General features: G+C 58.4%; 1 long non-coding RNA gene across 1 annotated transcript in view; it reads right to left on the bottom strand.

Annotated features, from left to right (window-relative positions):
- The window catches only part of LOC112205401 (uncharacterized), a 67,446-nt gene extending 54,554 nt beyond the window's left edge, over positions 1-12,892 (bottom strand). The window contains exon 1 of the long non-coding RNA XR_002939366.2: positions 12,670-12,892. This is a non-coding gene — a long non-coding RNA (uncharacterized LOC112205401). The remainder of the gene's footprint in view (positions 1-12,669) is intronic.
- Between the last annotated feature and the right edge of the window lie 4,194 nt (positions 12,893-17,086).

Raw genomic sequence — 17,086 nt, 5'->3', positions numbered from 1 at the left:
CAATTACCTCCCGTGTGGGGATTATGGGAACTACAATTCAAGATGAGACTTGGGTGGGGACACAGCCAAACCATATCAGCAAGTCAGGGTCAGGATGGAACTAAAACCCAGTCCTGCCCAAGTCAAAGCCTCTAATGTTCATAAGATGATACCCCAGAAGAGATGTTCCCTAGCTGTGCCCAGGTCAGGATGATGCTCTCTCCAGCACCAGCCTGAGCTTGAACAAAGGCATCTTCTTTGTGTAGAAAGCAGCCAAATATGTCATCCTAAGCTGGAGCCCCTCCTCCTACTCCTGGGGAGCAGCAGTAGAGTAAGCCCCATACCACCTGCACAAGCACCCCCTCCCCATCAGCAGACCCCACATCAGTCACCACAGCTTCACAGCCTTGACCCTCAAGCTTTCCCCATGCTGCCTGCCTACCCAGCCTGGTGTCCTGGTAGTGGGAAGACCTACCACTGGACTCCACAGACAAATGCCAGTGCATGGATCCCAGGGGGTTGAGACACTTGATCCATGGATCCAATGGATCTGGCATACTCAGCAGCCTCCCTTGCAGGTCGGACTTGGGGGATAAATAGAGGCAAGGATGGAATTAGCATCTTCAGATCTCTCTGGGATGGGAACAAAACCACAATCTCTGCCAAGTTGATGATAATGAAGAGATGATGACAATGACAGGGATGATAATAATGATGACAATGACCATGATGATGATGGTGATGATGGTGATGTGATGGTAATGATGTGATGGTGATAATGATGATGATGACAGTGATAGTGATTATAATGATGGTTATATGATAGTGATGGTGATGATGGTGATGATAATGATGGCAATGATGATGGTGATGATGATGGCGATGATGGTGATGATGATGTGATAGTAATGCTGATAACAGTGATGGTATAGCTATAATGATGATGTGATGGTGATGATAATGGTGATGAAGATGATGGTAATGATGGTGGTGATATGCTGATGATGGTGTGTAATGGTAATGATGGTGGTGGTGATGATGATGCAATAGTGATGATGGTGGTGATGGTGGTGATGATGGAGTGTAATGGTGATGGTGATGATGATGGTGGTGGTGATGATGGAGTGTAATGGTGATGGTGATGATGATGGTGATGATGATGATGGGGTGATGGTCACGGTGATGATGATGGTGGTGATGGTGATGATGATGTTGATGATGGAGTGTAATGGTGATGGTGATGATGGTGGTGGTGATGGTGATGGTGGTGATGTTGATGATGGAGTGTAATGGCGATGGTGATGATGGTGGTGATGTTGATGATGGAGTGTTATGGTGATGGTGATGGTAATGGTGATGGTGGTGATGGTGATGATGGTGGTGATGGTGATGATGTTGATGATGGAGTGTGATGGTGATGATGATGATGGTAGTGATGATGGAGTGTAATGGTGATGGTGATGATGGAGTGTAATGGTGATGGTCATGATGATGGTGGTGGTGATGATGGAGTGTAATGATGATGGTGATGATGATGGCAATGGTGATGATGGTGATGGTGATGATGGGGTGATGGTCATGGTGATGATGGTGGTGATGGTGATGATGATGTTGATGATGGAGTGTAATGGTGATGGTGATGATGGTGGTGGTGATGGTGGTGATGATGGTGGTGATGGTGATGGTGGTGATGTTGATGATGGAGTGTAATGGCAATGGTGATGATGGTGGTGATGTTGATGATGGAGTGTTATGGTGATGGTGATGGTAATGGTGATGGTGGTGATGGCGATGATGGTGATGATGTTGATGATGGAGTGTGATGGTGATGATGATGATGGTGGTGATGGTGATGATGATGGTGATGATGGTGGTGATGGTGGTGATGATGGTGGTGATGGTGATGGTGATGTTGATGGTGATGGTGATGGTGGTGATGGTGATGATGATGTTGATGGTGATAGTGATGATGGTGGTGATGGTGGTGATGATGGTGGTGATGGTGATGGTGGTGATGGTGATGGTGATGATGGTGATGGTGATGGTGGTGATGGTGATGGTGATGTTGATGGTGATGGTGATGATGATGGTGATGATGGTGGTGATGATGGTGATGGTGGTGATGATGGTGATGATGGTGGTGATGATGGTGGTGATGGTGGTGATGGTGATGATGGTGATGATGGTGAAGTTGATGGTGGTGGTGATGGTGGTGATGGTGATGATGGTGATGATGGTGAAGTTGATGGTGATGGTGATGGTGGTGATGGTGATGGTGATGATGGTGATGTTGATGGTGATGGTGGTGATCGTGATGATGATGTTGATGGTGATGATGATGGTGGTGATGGTGATGATAGTGGTGATGGTGATGATGGTGATGGTGATGATGGTGATGTTGATGGTGATGGTGGTGATGGTGATGATGATGGTGGTGATGGTGATGATGACAGTGGGGATGATGTTGATGATGGTGTGTAATAGTGATGATGGTAATGATGATGGTAATGATGGTGATGATGTGATAGTGATGATGATGATGGTAATGATGATGGTGGTGAGGGTGTTGTGATGGTGATAATGATGATTATGGTGATGGTGACAATGACAATGATGACAGCCATCTTCTGTTAACCACCAACTACATGTTAGGTACTCCCCATGCATAGACTCATTTGATTCTCACAACCATTTAGAAAGATGAATCGCATGTCCTCCCTCCATGGAGGAGCAAACTCAGACTCCTCAACTTTAAATGTTCACTAAAGTGGACACAGAGCTAGAGTCAAGCTTTAGGCTCAGGCCAGGCCCCACCACCAAGTGCTGGTGCAGGGCTGGACTGTATGAGCCCTTGTCATTGTTCTCTGAATTATCTCGGCAAGCCTGTTGTGGTTGTCATTTTACAGATGAGGAAAGTGGGTCCCAGAGGGGTAAATGACTCAACAGAAGTCAAAGCTCCATCAGCAAGTGGCAGGTCTGAGGGGCAGCATCACGTCCCAGAGTGCTGGAGGGGCAGGCAGAGGCCTGGCCTCTTGGCAACTATGAGCCTCCATGCCTTCATCTCATCTGTCATTATAGCAGTAAGGGTCATCCTGACCACCTTAGAGGTGCCCGAGGAGATGCGCAGAATGTCAGGCACCCACCAGGTGCTTGGCAAACCCCGCAGGGTCTAGCCAATCCCAGAACCAGGCTCCCGTTCCCAGTCCTGTGCTCCTCTCCTTTGCTGCCCTTGCCCCTCTGGCCAGACCTCCAGGACCATCAGTGGACTCAGGTCGTGGCCTGGGAAGCTGCAGACCTGAGCGAGGAGAAACATGGTGAGGAGCAGCTAGAGGCTGAGCCTCCTCCAACATCCCCACCAGGACAGCCTTGTAAGCAATGAAATGGTTAAGGCCTCCCAGCCCAGCAGAATTGGCTCATTATCATTTCTAATATGGATCAATACTCTTCAGGCATCTGACAAAGCCGGCGGCTCTCTGTTCCCTTCCTGCCCTCCAAACATAAAAGATCCCCTAAGCCACACTGGCCCGGGGCTCTGGCCCCAGCCCCCTCCTCAGGCCTCATCTCCATAGTGGTCTTAATCAAGTCGTGGGGAAAGATGCAAGTCAATAAGTCCTCATTGATCACCTCCTCTCCCCTCCACCCCACTGACATTCTGTCAGCCCCTCCCCCACAGCCAGCCGGGCTAATGGGGGTCCTTGCCGCCCACGTAGGTAGTGGGTGGGGGGTGCTCGTGAAAGCCCTGATTGCTCTGAGGCCCAGGGCCTCCGTCGCAGCGAGGGCTCCAACACAACATATGCCTCCTGCCCGACGGCTTTGTCTTCAACAATAAAACAAGGTTTCTCTCCCGCCTCAGCCCTGGGTCCAATTTATCAGGCCTGGCACTGATCATCTGCTTCCCTGTCACCAGCCGGACTTGGGGGATAAATATAGGCAAGCAGATACAGAATTACCGTGATCAGATCTCTCTGGGTCAGGAACAAAAACCACTTTACACTCCTTATGAAGCATTTCCACCATCACAGACATGAAGGCAAAGGGGCGGGACCCCAGCAACCAACGGGAGCTCATCCTTCCCCTTGTAAGAGCCAGAGGAAGCTGCCACATGGAGCTCCCAGGCTGTGTTCCTTTGGGAAGTCACCTGCAGTGACTGAGCCTCAGTTTCCCATGAGGGACACCTACCTTGCAGGGCTGCTACAAGCACTCACGGAGAGAATAAAACAAAGGATCTTCCACTGAGCCTAGCAGACAGTGGGTGCTCTGTGAACGGCAGTTAGCACTGCTGCCTTTAACGGTGCGACTGTCCACAGCCAGGTATGGCATTCGGCATGTGTCACGTCCACGCCCCATGGAAATGTCAGTGACAGTTCGCACCCTTGTTCGTCCTCAGCCATCACTCCTAGAGCTGCCATCTGCAGACAGTGACCAGCTCAGGGTGGCACCACAGGCCCGCCCTGCCCTTTTGAGGCTCTGCAGGGCTGCCGCAGGAGCTCCAGGTAGATTGATGCCCGCCTGTGGCAGAGGTCCCCAGCGGCTCTGCACAACATCTCACCAAATGTTCCTGGACAGGCGGCCTGGGCTGGAAGCCGATCAAACACCATAAATACTGCGCACCCAAGGCCATGACTACATTACCGCACGGTGTGTAAATAACAGGCCCGGGGTGGAAACACCACAGGAACAACCTCTAGCCGAGTAATTTATGCCCCTGTGAAACCCGATTAGATCCCAGCTAAGTGACTTCGCGGACGGGCAGGCCGCTTTGGAGAGAGAGACTGAGTGAGCGGCCACCACAAGCACCCGGGGGGGGCCTTCGTGGGGCCATCATCTCCCCTGTGAGGGGGCAGGCTTGGAGCTCAGGCATCCCATCAGGCTCGGTGGGGTAGCATCTTGGTGACCCAGGCCACCCAGGGGTGATGACCCCACTTTAGCGTGTGGTGGGAGGCACCCTGCAGATGCATCCTACCCAGGCAGGATGGACACCCCATCCGCAGCCCCTGGGACACAGCAGGCCCAGCCTCTCGGTGCATTTCAGTCTAAATGTAGATGCAAGTTCAGTCAAGGCCTCAGCCAGGAGCCGCCATGCACAAGGCTAGCATTACATGTGCCCCTCCTGGGCAGGGTCCCCGGCAGATGGAAAGCGTGGGCCTGGGGCGGGGACGGCTCCTGACCCAGGATAAGGACCACAGTGGCCAGGTCAGGGTGGCACCACAGGCCTGCTCTGCCATGCCAGCCCTGCCAGGCTGACCACAGTTAGCAGGGTCTGTCAGAGGTGGCCGGGGCAGCAGGAGGGCAGGACACAGCCCAGGCCTTGAGGCAGGCACCACTCAAGAGCAACCGGCCACCAAGTCCTCCCTCAGAAGGGGCTTGTGTCACATCCCCTTGCACTCCCCGCTGCTCCCCCTCCACAGCCCCCCAAAGGGGCTCTACCCCTGGTGCCCATTTCCCCATGGCCCACATACCCCAAGTGCTGCCCCACGGCTACTGCTCCTGCCTTCTCGCTGAGCCTCGCCTTGGGCCCACCCTGCTCCCTGCTTCCCTCTGGCCTGGCCACTCACCAGGCAGTTGGGGCACCCTGGTGTGCAGATCTGGGGGCCGGGCACTGAAGTCAGCTCAGGCTCAGAAGCCAGGCAGAGCTGGGTTCAAATCCCAGCACTGCCCGTCTCAGCTGAGTGACTTGAGCAAGTAATGTTAACCCAGCCTCAGTTTACTCCTCTGTAAAGGAGACAATAGTGCCTCCCCTGATTTCCCTGATAGGGGTGGGTATCCCAAGTGAGAGAGAGAAGGTCAGTACCCAGAAAACCCCGGGGGACGGTAAGAGAGTGCTCTGGAAGCCACCTGTGGCTACTGGCCAGGTGGCAGTGGTGAGGGAGGGGTGGATGAGGCTCAGGAATCTGGACCCATGGGAACAAGGGCTGCACTGGGACCCAGGCTGCGGGCGTCCCCTCTCGCCACCTTGGGCAAGGTACTCCACCTCTGTGAGCTCCCAGGGGGCCCTGTCTACCCATCCTCACAGGAACACAGGAAGGATCTGGTCACGTCACCTCTGCTCAAGCCCTCTGGTGGCTTCCTAGTATTTCTAGAGTCAAGTCCAAGGCCTTTCCACCTCGTACCCAGCTTCCTGCCCATTCACTCCACCCTCCTGCCACCACCAAAGTCTACGCTCCAATCACCTTGAACAAGTTATTCTTCCCAAGCAATTCTACCTCTCCATGCCTCCCCCTAGAGTCACCTTAGTCTCCAGCTCTGCCTAGTGAATTCCTATTGATACTGCAAGACTCAGCCCAAATGGCCCAACCTCTACGAAACTGTCCATTGTTCTCAAAGCAGAGTTAAGTCACACCTTCCTCTGAGCCCCCACAGTAGCCTTGGCTTAGTCAGAAAGGAGATCAGTATGACTTACCCCTTTCCAGGAACTACTTCCTGTTCTCCACCCCACAGCTATTGCAAACCTGCTAGGTTAGTACACTGTGACCCCACTGCCCTGGCCCCAGTTGAGTTATCCTAAGGGAGCCACCTGATTCAGGCTGGGCCAATCACAGCACTTTTCCAGGGTTACTGGAACTTGAACTAGGAAACAAAAGTCAATTTATCTCTGGTGGCCAGAGGTGTAAGATGCAAAATTGGGGAGCCTCCAGCCACACATTTGCCACACGTGGAACAAACCAGTGAGAGAGCTGAGGCCTGACCTGGGAAGGAGACCTCTGGGCCCTGGCCCTGGTGGCCCCTAAATCCCAGCTGCCTCCCATCCTGGGGATCCAACCATCCTTAGATTCCACAGGATGCCCAGGTCTCATCCAGCAAATCCTTCAGCCCCAGCTACTGTGAGAGTTTCTGTCACTGTTAACCTGCGAGTCCCCATCCCTGGAGACAGTGATGGTCTCATCAGGCTGACGGCCCTACATGGGGCAATTCATCCAGCCCCTAATGAAAGCTCAGCTGCAAAGCCCCCACTGACATGGGTTCTTGCAAGGCCTAGAACCAATTAGATATTTCTATTTTTAAATTTTCTTTCTTAAAGAAGACCCCCCAAAGTTGCACACGCATAAGACCCCTGGGATCCTTCTCTGGCCACTGCAGCCTGGGAGTCTCCAGGGCAGGCATCTGTCTGTGAGTCTCTCTGGGCCATGCCCAGCACACAGGAAATGCACAGGAAGCGAGGACACAACCCCATTGAATCCCTGGAGCCCTGCATCTCATAACTAATTTAGCACTTCCTGGCCTGGCCCCCTTAATAACACCGGCACAGGAAAGCGTGCAGAGGAGGGAGGACAAGGAGGCTCAGCTGCTGACACCTGCAGGTCAGTTCTGTCTTTCTTCTAGCACAAGCCTATTGCTAGCAAGGGGCCAGGCTGGCTCACTGTGGCACCTCTGTGCCCCCAGGACCCACAGGGGCCATCTCATCTGACCACTGTCCCAGCGGCCAGGGAGACCTGCTGGGTCTGCACTGAGAGCCTGGGCCCATGCAAATGACCCCTCCTGGTTCAGGAGCCACCACCACAAGGGCTATGAGGAACCAGGGACCCTCATCCCATCCCCGGCACCACTAGAACGAAACAGGCTCATCGGAGTTCCTACCACTAAATCAAACACTAATCTGCTCTCCCTAATTTATCTAAGACAATATTCGCCAGACAAAATGAAACATAAATGTGAGAAAGAGCTCGGCTATCTGGGAAGTGGGAGCAGGCGGCCTGGGGAAAGGGATTTATCGTGTGTTTGCTGAGGCGAGGCAGGCCAGGCACGCATGCCCGCGGAAGGCTGGTAGTTCCAGCTCGGCCTGGGCTGGCCTCACACAGGCGTCCACCTAAAGGCACATCAGCTTCCTCCCCAGGAAACAGTGTCGGGTGCCGTTGGAGCTTGAGAAACGGGAAAGTGAACCAGGGTGCCCTGCAGCTGCTGAGAATAATTCACACCAAAAGATTTCTCCAAGTATTAGCAGACCTAAAATATCAGTGAGAGAGTTGGAAGCAAGCCGTATACCCGGAAGCACCCTGGTGGACATGCTACTTTGGTAAACAACTAACGGGATCCTAGAGTCAGAGGCAGAGGAGTGGCCCCACATAACCCACCAGTGACCATCAGTGACACATCTATCAAGTGTGTGGCATGTGGCTGTCCTGTCTAACTTCCACCACAGCCCAAGGCCACCGGGATTTAACCCAATTCCCAGGTAAGAAAACTGGCTCCAGAGAATGAAAACCACTTGCCTAAGATCTATGTCAATGAGATCTGAAGCAAGTCACACCCACCTTCACTCTGAGCAGCCCCCGGGAGTCACAACCACCTTCACTCTGAGCAGCCCGCGGGAGCCACACCTGCCTTCACTCTGAGCAGCCCCCGGGAGCCACACCCACCTTCACTCAGAGCAGCCCCAGGGAGCCACACCTGTCTTCACTCTAAGCAGCCCCTGGGAGCCACACCCACCTTCACTCAGAGCAGCCCCAGGGAGCCACACCTGTCTTCACTCTAAGCAGCCCCTGGGAGCCACACCCACCTTCACTCTGAGCAGCCCGCGGGAGCCACACCTGCCTTCACTCTGAGCAGCCCCAGGGAGCCACACCTGTCTTCACTCTAAGCAGCCCCTGGGAGCCACACCCACCTTCACTCTGAGCAGCCCCAGGGAGCCACACCTGTCTTCACTCTAAGCAGCCCCTGGGAGCCACACCCACCTTCACTCTGAGCAGCCCCTGGGAGCCACACCCACCTTCACTCTGAGCAGCCCCCGGGGGTCACACCCACCTTCACTCTGAGCAGCCCCCGGGAGCCACACTCACCTTCACTCAGAGCACCCCCAGGAGTCACATCCACCTTCACTCCCAGCAGCCCCTGGGAGCCACACCTGCCTTCACTCAGAGCTGCCCCCGGGAGTCACAACCACCTTCACTCTGAGCAGCCCCTGGGGGCTACACCCACCTTCACTCTGAGCAGCCCCCGGGAGTCACACCTGCCTTCACTCTGAGCAGCCCCCGGGAGTCACACTCACCTTCACTCCGAGCTGCCCCGGGGAGTCACACCCGCCTTCACTCTGAGCAGCCCCTGGGGGCTACACCCACCTTCACTCTGAGCAGCCCCGGGGAGTCACACCCACCTTCACTCCGAGCAGCCCCTGGGGAGTCACACCTACCTCCACTCAGAGCACCCCCGGGGAGTCACACCCGCCTTCACTCCGAGCAGCCCCCGGGAGTCACACCCACCTTCACTCCGAGCAGCCCCCGGGAGTCACACCCACCTTCACTCCGAGCAGCCCCCGGGAGTCACACCCACCTTCACTCCGAGCAGCCCCGGGGAGTCACACCCGCCTTCACTCCGAGCAGCCCCCGGGAGTCACACCCGCCTTCACTCCGAGCAGCCCCCGGGAGTCACACCCGCCTTCACTCCGAGCAGCCCCCGGGAGCCACACCCGCCTTCACTCCGAGCAGCCCCCGGGAGTCACACCCGCCTTCACTCCGAGCAGCCCCTGGGAGCCACACCCGCCTTCACTCCGAGCTGCCCCGGGGAGTCACACCCACCTTCACTCCGAGCAGCCCCGGGGAGTCACACCCACCTCCACTCCGAGCTGCCCCGGGGAGTCACACCCGCCTTCACTCCGAGCAGCCCCCGGGAGCCACACCCGCCTTCACTCTGAGCAGCCCCCGGGAGTCACACTCACCTTCATTCCGAGCAGCCCCTGGGAGCCACACCCGCCTTCACTCCCAGCAGCCCCCGGGGAGTCACACCTACCTCCACTCTGAGCAGCCCCTGGGGAGTCACACCCGCCTTCACTCTGAGCAGCCCCCGGGGAGTCACACCTACCTCCACTCTGAGCAGCCCCTGGGGAGTCACACCCGCCTTCACTCCGAGCTGCCCCGGGGAGTCACACCTGCCTTCACTCCGAGCAGCCCCCGGGAGTCACAACCATCTTCACTGAGAGCACCCCCAGGAGTCACATCCACCTTCACTCTGAGCTGCCCCGGGAGTCACAGCCGCCTTCACTCTGAGCTGCCCCGGGGAGTCACACCCGCCTTCACTCTGAGCAGCCCCTGGGAGCCACACCTACCTTCACTCTGAGCAGCCCCTGGGAGCCACACCCACCTTCACTCTGAGCAGCCCCCGGGAGCCACACTCACCTTCACTCAGAGCACCCCCAGGAGTCACACCCACCTTCACTCAAAGCAGCCCCCGGGAGTCACACCCGCCTCCAATCCCAGCAGCCCCTGGGAGCCACACCTGCCTTCACTCCGAGCAGCCCCAGGGAGTCACAGCCACCTTCACTCTGAGCAGCCCCCGGGAGTCACAGCCACCTTCACTCTGAGCAGCCCGCGGGAGCCACACCTGCCTTCACTCTGAGCAGCCCCCGGGACTCACACTCACCTTCACTCAGAGCACCCCCAGGAGTCACACCCACCTTCACTCCCAGCAGCCCCTGGGAGCCACACCTGCCTTCACTCAGAGCTGCCCCCGGGAGTCACAACCACCTTCACTCTGAGCAGCCCCCGGGAGCCACAACCACCTTCACTCAGAGCACCCCCAGGAGTCACACCCACCTTCACTCTGAGCAGCCCCTGGGAGCCACACCCACCTTCACTCTGAGCAGCCCGCGGGAGCCACACCTGCCTTCACTCTGAGCAGCCCCCGGGGGTCCCAACCGCCTTCACTCTGAGCAGCCCCTGGGGGCTACACCCACCTTCACTCTGAGCAGCCCCCGGGAGTCACACCTGCCTTCACTCTGAGCAGCCCCCGGGAGTCACACCCGCCTCCAATCCCAGCAGCCCCTGAGAGCCACACCTGCCTTCACTCCGAGCAGCCCCAGGGAGTCACATTCACCTTCACTCAGAGCAGCCCCTGGGGAGTCACACCCACCTTCACTCCGAGCAGCCCCTGGGGAGTCACACCTACCTTCACTCACAGCAGCCCCTGGGGAGTCACACCCGCCTTCACTCACAGCAGCCCCTGGGGAGTCACACCTACCTTCACTCACAGCAGCCCCTGGGGAGTCACACCTACCTTCACTCACAGCAGCCCCTGGGGAGCCACACCTGCCTTCACTCAGAGCAGCCCCCGGGGAGTCACACCAGCCTTCACTCTGAGCAGCCCCCGGGAGCCACACCTGCCTTCACTCTGAGCAGCCCCCGGGAGTCACACCCGCCTTCACTCAGAGCAGCCCCCGGGAGTCACACCCGCCTTCACTCTGAGCAGCCCCCCGGCAGTGACACCCGCCTTCACTCTGAGCTGCCCCAGGGAGTCACTCCTGCCTTCACTCCGAGCTGCCCCCGGGAGTCACACCCGCCTTCACTCCGAGCAACCCCCTGGGACCACACCTGCCTTCACTCTGAGCAGCCCCAGATCCCAGGAGGAAATGCAGCTGGGGTGATGGTGGGCATCTACCCACCATGGGTCGGCAACACCCCCCTGGGAGGCATCTACCCTCCATCCCACCAAGGACAGCACTGCTCTTAGCCCCACTCTGTTGAGAGTAGGGAGACGTGCCCAAGGTCACAGCAAGGTCAGGCCCTCCCTGACCCAAGCCTTGTGGCCTCTCCTCCACCCAGGCCGAGCCCAGCCGGTGTTCAGCAGCTAGGGACCGGCTTGCGGCCTGGAAACCTCTGGACCAGGCAGGGGCCCACAGCTCCTTCTGCCCCAGGTGTCTGTACAGCCCTGTGGTCACTGCTGCTCTGTCCCCTGCCTGGAAAATGGGCTGAAGCCACATGGATGAGACCACCTGAGGCAGCAGGTGGAGCCGAAGGTCCCTGTCCCTGGAGAGCATGGGGCCCCCGAGCACCCAAGGTCCCGGCCGGATCCAGCCCCTGAGCTGAGTGCTGTGGCATGGATGGGTGGGTCTGAGCCGGGAGCCCCCACTGTGAAGTGGGACTGGGAAGCCCAAACACCAGCAGGGGGCGCTCGGCTCAGATCACTGGCGCTGGCGGAGACACCAAGTCTGTAGACTGGCTCCGAGGTGGCCGGTGTCTAGGCGACCCCCACCCACACCCCTCTCTGGTTATCCCAGGGCCACCACAGACTACACGCCACCAGCCTGGCTCCTCCACAGCAGACATCCAGCTTCTGGCCGCAGACCCCACCCAGATCTGCCTTCCAGCACATTCTGCCCCCTCCCCAGGGCCCTGGAGCAGATTACATCGAACCCCTTGAGCTTCCTGCCAAGGACAAGTGAGGGGCCAGGAGAGGGAAGCCCCATAAATCTCTTTGGAGACATGTGCCAAGATACCAGACACCAAAATCTCATTAGCAGGCTAAACTCTCGGGAGGAAATGGAAAATAAGTACCCGCAGATACAGGCCTGGAAACCGCAGGACCCCGAGCAGGAGACATGGATTAGTGGAGATGATATGCACGGGACAAGCTGTTGCCACAGGGGTTTTGCATGTTTTTTTTGTTTTTGTTTGTTTGTTTGTTTTTGCTTTAACTACAGTTTAAGTATAGCGGGACCCTCAGCACACCGGGTAGGTGGGGTTGAGGCCCTTTATTCACAAGAGAGGAGAGGAGGGAGGGCGAGGCCTGGCGGCAGAGGCACAGGGGGCAGGCAGGCGGAGGCACGGGGCGGGCAGGCAGCCGGGCCGTCCCAGGAGGGCATTCGTTCGGGAGCGTGGCTGCGCTGGGGCCCCGTCCATGCTGCTCGGAGCCCTGGCGCGTAACAGCTCCATCCACGCAGGGAAAATCCATCCAGGTTTAATGGAAACATTAACCTCAACTCACCCGATTTCCTCCTCGCACTGAGGTCTGAGAACGGGAAGAGGCTCCGAGGCTGGAGGACTCCCCAAGGCCTGGCATAGACGCGGGCCCACGGGTCCGGGGACACTCAGCGAGGGCCGGGACAGTGACAGTGGGTGCGGAAGCAGCGCCAGGACGCCCCCACCCCTCTCGCCAGCTCAGCCAGCGTGCTCTTCACAGGCTGGACATGACAGACAGGAAGAGGAAAGCCCCCTCCCCCAGCACTCAGCTGCTCATGCTCCCTCCGGAGTCTCCGCAAATTACCAAGGAAAGGGGGTGGCCCAGGCAGCTACGCCGTGTCCAAGGTCACCTGGTCCCCCTGGCTGCAGTTCCAGGACACCCCAGGCAGGAGGTTGCCAGAGAAAGGAGGAGGCAGCTGGGGTGGGGGCAGGGGCGGCAGGCTGCCTGCAGAGGCGGGAGGGCAGGGTCAGGGAGGGGCTTTGGGGAGAGTAGGGGTCTGGGAGTGGACCACGCCCTCACACCCTGCCCCCTCAGCCATCAGCAGAGTGACCCAGAGCAGGAACTTGGCCAACGGTGAAGGCCACAGCAGGGGACCAGAGGGGCTTGTACAGGGCACATGCTGTAGGGTGCACAGCCACCACCCCGCGTGGCAGAGGCCTTAGCAAGAAAACTGAGGGAGTCTGTTGGGGGCCTCCAACAGCGGGCAGTTGGGAAGAAGACGCTGGCCTCCAAGTCCCTGACAGCTCCATCTATACCTCGGCAGGGAGGGGCAGGGTTGGTCCAAGACCAGGGTCAGGGCCCAACCCATTTTGAAGGGTCCGAGAGGCAGCTGCCCTCAAGAGACCCAGCTTGTGGCTTTGGTCTCCTCTGCACCCTTCAGGGCAGCCCTGTGCCATGACCCCATACTGACACTGACACAGGAGGCTGTACCCAAGGAGCTGGCACTTGGGGATGGGCCACAAAGCCATAAGAGCCTTCCAAGCAAAGACGCAGAAGGCCAGGAGTGGAGTCCCCGTCTCTTGGGCTGCAGGCCAGCAGTCCCTGACCCATGCTGGGTTGAGGACCCCAGGCAGGCCTGAGGGACAGGCTGGCCGCATGTTCCCACCCTCAGGTGCCCCTGCGTGATGGCCTTGGTCACACCACCTACCGTCCCTCACCACATTGAATGACCCACCCATGGGATCTGTGGTCTAGCAGTTTGAGACTAACTTCGATTTCTTCCTCTTCTTTTGTCCTGCCAGCCCCACCCAGAGGCCTGTGCACAGAGCCCAGGGGAGCCCGAAGCTCCCTGACACCATAGAGACCCCCTAACTCGCACAACGCTCCATGCAGGCAGAGCCAGGCCACAGCCACAGCACCATCAGAAGACGGGAGGCGGCTGTGCCTGGCCCAGGGAGCAGCAGGTGTGCAGGAGAGCAGGTCTTTCACCTGTGCTCCGAGGTGAGCAGGAAGATCTTTCTCCAATTGCCCTAAATGTGGGAGCCTGGTTTTCCATGTCAGAGAACAAACATTCCATCATTTTTATCTTTTCTGTCAGGTCCCAGAGCAGCTGCTTTGCCAATGTCTCTGTTGGCAGGTGGCTCCATGTGAAGTCATCAGAGCCGGGCTCAGGCCACCCAGATGACGCATAGAGACAACCCCCCAGCAGGTCAGAGGGTGGCGGCCCAAGGTGGCTGCAGAGGACAAAGCGGGGAGGAGGGGCCTGGCCCCCCTCCGCAGGGTGCAGGCTCCCAGCACATCTGGGCGCCAAGGGTCCTGGTACCATGAGGGGTAGAGCAGCTCAAGGGCACCAGGCCAGCCACTGCCCAGAGGCTTCCCCAGCCCACACCCACCAGGGCTGCCCCTCAGCCTGGGGCCTTCCAGACCACCCTCCACCCACAGGGCGGCATCCCCCCCTTCATGGCGTCTGAACACCTCTCATCTCTTCATAGCATCCGAGACCCCCCGGAACACCTCTCCACATCCACCTGCCCGGGCCCCGGCCCGCTGTGCTGTTCTATGCTGCAGGTTTGCCCAGGGGGTGCCCCCACCGCACCCCCTTCTGGGGGCCAAAGGCTCAGGCTACACGCCTCGGGAGCACTGGTGGCCTTTGCCTGGGTCTCAGGTCCCCATGTTCCCCCACCCCAGCTCCTCGCCATGGGCTGACTCCCAGTCTCACTCGTTTCCGCTGCGTAGGAGCAGAGACTTTCAGGAAGGACTCCATAGTCCTTGAGACCACCTCTCTCCCCAGCTGTCAATGCCACCGGGGGTGCCTAAGAGCCCAGGGAGCCTGCACGCCGCCCACCACGTCGCCTGGTGGGGAGGCTCTGACCAGCGTTTCATTTGCAGACCTGGTTCCTGGCTGTGCTCCCTTCCCCGGGGCAGCCCGGCCTGAGAGGCAGGAGTTCTGGGGACCTGGGGAGGGCACCTGTGCGGATGCAGGGTACACAGATGGCCTGTGGAGACAGTGGGTCCTGAGTGTGGAGAGTCATCAGCAGGTCCGAGCCTGAGAGAGTTGGGTGGGGCCCATGCAGGGTCGGCTCCAGGAGCTCCGGTGGGGAGAGTCAGGATGGGCCGAGAGCCAGCAGGGCAGAGGGGAACTCAAAGGGCCCCCAGTGTGCCCCATGTTCCTGACTTCCTAGGAGGCAGTTTCTGCAGTCCCCAGATACAGATGGGAACAGAGACACAGGGTGGCTGAGTTCCCAGCCGGGGCAGGTGGCTGGCGAAGGAGCCCTGGCAGAGCCCTGTGACCCCAGATTCCAATCCCCTCAGCCCAACGCCCTCTCCTTCCTCCTCTCCCTCTGGAGGACCCCCCCGCCCACTACAGAGCAGGGTCCTGGCCCCGAGACGCCGCTTCACCCTGCTTTTCGCAGGGAAGCACGTGCAGCCGCGGGAGGATAGAGGGGCCCCAGCTGCCCCCGCCATGCCGCCCGCCACAGAGGGGACACGGCTTTGGACCACACGCAGAGCTCCCGCCGAGCTGATGAGTGTAAAGTGGGCTTTTGTCGGCAGCTCGCGACAGCTCCCTCTCGGGGTCTTCCCATGTCCTCAAAGACAAAGGGAGCTTGTCCCAAAAGAGGACCCTGGGGAGGCCTCGGGGCTGTCCTGCTTCCGAGGGAATGAGCCTGGCCCCCAAAGGAGCAAGCCCATCCCCCTCCAAGCCCTCTCACCCCAAAGCCAAACATTCCTTGAGGCCAAGCCCACAGGCCCATTGGGCTGCCTTCCGGAAGGGCAATAAATCCACAGGCGGAATAATCCCCAAGCCCAGAGCCTCCATATATCAGAGGGACCAGCTGTCATCAGTTCAGTAGCCACCTCCTTCCTGGCTAGTGCTGGCCCCACACACACTCGTGCTCGAGTCTCGGGGAAGCAGCCACCGCCGCAGGCTGGGCCTCCTGGGGGGCGGGGGCGAAATATTTATGGACGTGGAATCCAGACCCAGAGACTCACAGCAGCATTGAGTGAGCCCCCCCACACACGGCTAGCCTTGCCACCCCTCCTGGTTATGGGGACAGGCGGGAAGCTGACGTTATGTATTCATCTGTGCCTCCGGAACTGTCACCGAGCCGCCTTATTTACTGACCCTGTTACCAGCCAATGTGGACTTCAGCCCAAAGCCACCGCCTAATGGATGCGGATCAGGGTCAGCTTCTCTCAGAGAGGCTTGAACTCTGAAAGGGGGTGATCAGCTTCTACGTTATTGGGGGAGGGGGCCGGGTGGACCCCGCTTCACATAGGATGTGCAGCCCTGAAGGGGTCAGGGTTTCTGGGCAGCTGCTGAGCCAAACTAAATACCACCTCCCTCTGAGTCTGTGAGAGAGGACACACGGCTGGGAAGAGCCCCCCGCCCCGCACCATGTCTGACTCCAGCCTACCCCACGTGCACCCTCCCAGCCAAGCTGGCAAAGAGGAGCCCCCCCTCCCCAGCGCCTCCCATCTGGAACCCACCCTGACATCCGCAGGCCGCTAATTGCACAGCGGCCGGTGCCAGAGTCTTCCCAGGTTGTTAAAATTCATCACCGCGTTCCCCCGACTCCAAGCCTGCCGCCCGTACAGCCAATCGCGGCCACCCGGGCCACATCCAGGAGGCAATCTGTGAGCCCGGGCACCTGCAGAGACCTCTGTCGCTATCCCATTAGGAGGGGCCCCAGAAGGATGCACACCAAAAGCATCCCGCAGCCTGTCATTAAATATTGATAAAAGGCAGGAGGGGAGAACACTATGCAAATTATTTATTGATTTTCCATGTGCGGAACTGAGATAATGAGAGGCCAGAGGACAGTGAGGGGCTGGGGGCCTGGGGGGTTGGGGGGCTGGGAAGGGACTCTTGGTGCCAGCTCAGCAGGGACTCATGGAAGGACCGGAGCAGACAGAGAGGCAGTGTCCCGCACACCTGGGCCCGAATTCCAGCTTTGCTGCTTACAGGTTTTTGGTACTTTTTTTTTTTTTTTAACAGAACCAT

This window comes from Pan troglodytes, chromosome 15 (genome assembly GCF_028858775.2).
Source record: "Pan troglodytes isolate AG18354 chromosome 15, NHGRI_mPanTro3-v2.0_pri, whole genome shotgun sequence".
Lineage (NCBI taxonomy): Eukaryota > Metazoa > Chordata > Mammalia > Primates > Hominidae > Pan > Pan troglodytes.
Note: the sequence above shows the minus strand (reverse complement) of the source record. Positions and strands in the feature narration are given on the sequence as shown.